General features: G+C 43.3%; 1 long non-coding RNA gene across 1 annotated transcript in view; it reads left to right on the forward strand.

Annotated features, from left to right (window-relative positions):
* The first annotated feature begins 442 nt into the window (after window positions 1-442).
* Window positions 443-4,381, forward strand: part of LOC115067236 — a 7,428-nt gene continuing 3,489 nt past the window's right edge. The window contains exon 1 of the long non-coding RNA XR_003846669.1: window positions 443-558. This is a non-coding gene — a long non-coding RNA (uncharacterized LOC115067236). The remainder of the gene's footprint in view (window positions 559-4,381) is intronic.

Raw genomic sequence — 4,381 nt, forward strand, 5'->3', positions numbered from 1 at the left:
CACCTGAATCCTAACAACTATCTGGAGTGGGTTTCCACTCTGTGTTTCCTTTTGTGATACTGAGGGTCAGATCTAGCACCTCATGAATGTTAGGCAGACACTCTACCACCAAACCACAACTTCAGCCTCTGGCTGGAATTCACTGGAATTTTACACGTTACATGTCTGGCAGTTGGCTGCCTCATTCACCTCTCTCTTGTGTGTGTGTGTGTGTGTGTGTGTGTGTGTGTGTGTGTGTGTGTGTACATGTATATGCATGTATATGTGGACGTCAAAAGACAACCTGGGGTGCTAGTCCTTGGGCACCTTCAACCTTTTGTTTGAGACAGGGTTTCTTATTAGCTTGAAACTTTACCACATAAGGCATGCTAGCCAGCCAAGAAGCTCCAGGGATCAACCTACCTTCATCTCCCATTTCACCATGGCCAGGATTACAGGCACACACCACCGTGACTGGCTTCTAATGTGGATTCCAGGCATCTGAACTCAGGCTCGCGCACTTGCAAGGCCATCTCTCTAGCCCCACACTCACCTTTCTATCTGGAATACCAGCACAAAGTAAGTACTCAATAAATTCTGGCTGAAAAAATACACTTTTCTTTCCTTCTTTACTTCCTGAACCAATTTTAGTCCAAATCCAAATACCTGTTTTGAAGCCTTACGACTTCATTTTTGAAAACTCACCTTCCAGCCCTTGGAGCATTAGTTCGTCGTTGGGAAGTGGGGTAACACTAGTGAGCATGCATATGTGAAATAAAGGGTAACAGACTGCATTCAGCAGGCGCCTCACATGGATCCACCCTTTGCAGAAACAGGCATCCATGCCTTATCCTCTTCTTTTTGTTTTTGTCTGTATGTGTATGTGATATATACAAGTATAGGTGTTTGTGTATATGCATGTGTCTCTACCTCCACCCCACCCAGTGCCAGGGTTATAGGTGCACGTCACCATACCTGGCTTTTTATATGAGTAGTAAGGGCCTGAACTCAGAGTCTCATGTTTGCACGGCAAGCACTTTACCAACAGAACCAGCTTCTAATCTTCTTGTTTGATTTCCCTTCCTACTTCTATAGAGCTGAGCTTTAGCCTAGGCCATTTGAAAGCAGCCAGCACTTACTGAACACTTATCATGTGCCTTGCTGCCATTCCTTTTAGCCTTCACAACAACACCATGCCACTGTTGTCATCACTCTGGTTCGGTAGTGGGGATACCAAGGTCTGAGAATCACCCAGTTAGACGACAGAGGCAGAACTGCGGTAATCTGGCCAGAGGCTCACACTTCTAGCAGCATGCTGCTTTTGGTATTGGACTCGGTGACCATTAGCCTCAGCATACTCACCATCATTTCTCCCACTGTTTACTCATGGCAATTTCTTACATCTCCCTGGGGATAGGCCAGGAATGATTCTGGTCAGCCTCCTCATGGCAATGGTTGTCTGAGCTTAACCTCCTACTCAGCTATTCATACTTCATAGGGAGATGAGGAAAAGTTCAGTTTCAAAGCTCAGGAACATCTGTGACCTTGGGCCAGTTATCTTTATGAGACACCCCTTCCCCATGTTTCATGAGAATCCAGCCTGTGCAAAATTCAAATTTATAACAAAGATTACTCTGTGTGAGTGGGAGGATGATGTGTATTACATCATGAAATTCACTTTACAAAGTGAGTCATGCCAGGCTGCTTTAATGTAGCTGTCTTGTGCACTTACAGTGATTTAATTTTCTTAAAGTTCCATTTACATGAAACGTTACAAGGATTCATTTATTAAGCCAAGTGCAGATACACCCATATAATTCCATGATCTTCACGTTGCAAAGAAACTACAGACTTGCCTGAGCTGACCCTTTCCTTTGAATTTTCTCTTCCAAACTTTCCTCTTGAGAGAATTTTTTAACCCTATATAGAAAGAATACCAAAGAAAATCAAATCATCCAATGATCACAATAGAAACAAGTTAATTTTAGTTTTACTGGAAGTTTCCATCAATCATTAGCACCCTTTTCTCAATGCTGGAAAAGTACAAAGGTTTTTTGTTTTGTTTTGTTTTGTTTGTTTTGTTTTGTCCCTAGTATTTAAAGACTTACAGAGCTCTGAGAATCCACTGTCAAGGCATTGGTCACCTGCCAAGGCAGAATTCTAATGATATCATGGAACTCAGAGGCCACTGAAGGAAGACGCAGCTCTGGAGTTGGCTGCCCATGGCTGGCCTTGGCAGTTCCTGGGCAAGATGTCCCAGTGGTGAGGATTAATGAGGTGCTTCTAACCAGTCTGCCAGGGACTGGGCATAAAATCCTTGGCAAAAAAAAAGAAAGAAAGAAAGAAAGAAAGAAAGAAAGAAAGAGAGAGAGAGAGAGAGAGAGAGAAAGAAAGAAAGAAAGAAAGAAAGAAAGAAAGAAAGAAAGAAAGAAAGAAAGAAAAAAGGCAGAAAGCAGAGAAGGTAGGGACGGATCAGGGCTGAGAGTCCATAAAACCTTGGAGAGAGAAAAGCAAAATATATACTCTCATGCTATTTTGCAGAAATTTAAAACCATGCATGAACCTCCAGGGACTAAAGTTACTCAAACAACATCAGCCTAGACTGAAAAAGAACCAAGGATACAGGCATTTGAACATAATTAGGAGTGGCCTAGAGGAAACTGGAGCCTACTGTAAGTTTACATTGCAGGAAAACTTGGCCTGGCAAGTCCTGTCCTGACTCACCCTCATGGGCCAGAGCTCATGGTCATTGCTGGGAAATGCTGACATTTCCTTCTCAAGTGATAGAATGCAGAGATGGGATCCAAGACTGCCCAGAAATTCTCCACAAGCACTTCTGTACAGTCTTTCACCTACCTTCACCTGTCAGCAAGACCTGGCTGGAGCAGGGGCCAGACAGGTATATACGGTACAAGAGGCTCTGAATCTTAGGGTGGGGCAAACACAGAACTGGCATCTGAGAGTGCCCTGTATACTTGCCTGGCCTCACTTTCATTCCTGTCTTGCCTCCCTCCTCCCTATTCAGACCCTCATTCAAAGTCCATTGGTTAGGGATGTGGTGTGGGCATTTTTCAAAGCTCCTCGTCTGATTGTATAATGTGAGTAAGTGTTGGTAAAGGAATTAAACCAAAAGCTAGCAACCGACCTTGACTATCTTTTGCTACTGTGTTAATTGGGGGAAAATGTCTTATGCAGCTCATTGTGTTTCAGGCTATTCACGATGTTATAAATCACAAAGGGTCCTTTCCAGATAAAGTACAGAACAGCTAAATGAATTGGAATATCAGAAAAGGAACAGCAATTTTTAGAACTATCTGAAGCTCAAATTTAACTGAGCTTCCTGTGTTTTTGTTTGAAAAATCTGGTCAACATAGGTCCACATGGCATGTCAGAGCATGTCTTCATTGTACACAGCAGCAATTCCAGCTCTACATCATAAGACACAAGTTACAGTAGATAGAGTGTGCATTACACTAAGAAAAAAACACTCCATAAAATTAGTTTGGCAAACACTGGGTAAAACTAAGTTAGCCAGGATTTTGACCACAAAACTTTTGGGGGTCTTTAATACACCAATGTACAGTGGTGTCTATTAGAGACTTGGAGAGCCCTCAGACACTCATACCTGGGAGACACTGCACAGAGCTGAGATTCCAGTGAGATTACTGTGGGACACACTACTGGGAGAGGAGGGTGCTATAGAAGGGCTTTAAACTGGCAAGTGACAAAGTCAGATGACACAGATAATGCCAGTTTAACAAGTACCAACTTAAGAAGGACAAGACTGGAGAGACTGGGAAGATGGCTTAGTGGGTAATGAAGACTTGAGTTTGAACCCTCACACTCACATAAAATTGAGCATGGCAATCCCAGTGCTCTTATGACAAGATGCAGAGTAGAGAGAGGAGGATCCCTGGAAGATGGCAGACCAGCTAGCCTGGCATACATATATTGGGGCAAACCAAAAAGACCCTGTCTCAAACAAGTTAGAAGGTGAGGACTGACACCTGAAGTTGTCTTCTAACTTCCACATGCATGCCACTGCACAGGCATGCCTACACTCACATACATGAACGCACACACACACATTCACACACAAAAGGACAAGGCTGGAAAGCAGGGAGCCCAGACTGGAGGCTGGACTCTTTCACTAGGACTGCCATAGCCAAGAGTCATACAATAGTTTATACAATAGTTCATCTTCCCTTCCTTCTCTCCCTCCCTCTGTCCCTCCCTCCCTTCCACTCTTCCTTCCTTCCTCCTTTCTTCCTTCCTTCCTTCCTTCCTTCCTTCCTTCCTTCCTTCCTTCCTTCCTTCCTTCCTTTCTTTCTTTCTTTCTTTCTTTCTTTCTTTCTTTCTTTCTTTCTTTCTTTCTTTCTTTCTTTCTTTCTTTCTTCTTTCT

This window comes from Nannospalax galili, unplaced genomic scaffold (assembly GCF_000622305.1).
Source record: "Nannospalax galili isolate Female #2095 unplaced genomic scaffold, S.galili_v1.0 scaffold144, whole genome shotgun sequence".
NCBI lineage: Eukaryota > Metazoa > Chordata > Mammalia > Rodentia > Spalacidae > Nannospalax > Nannospalax galili.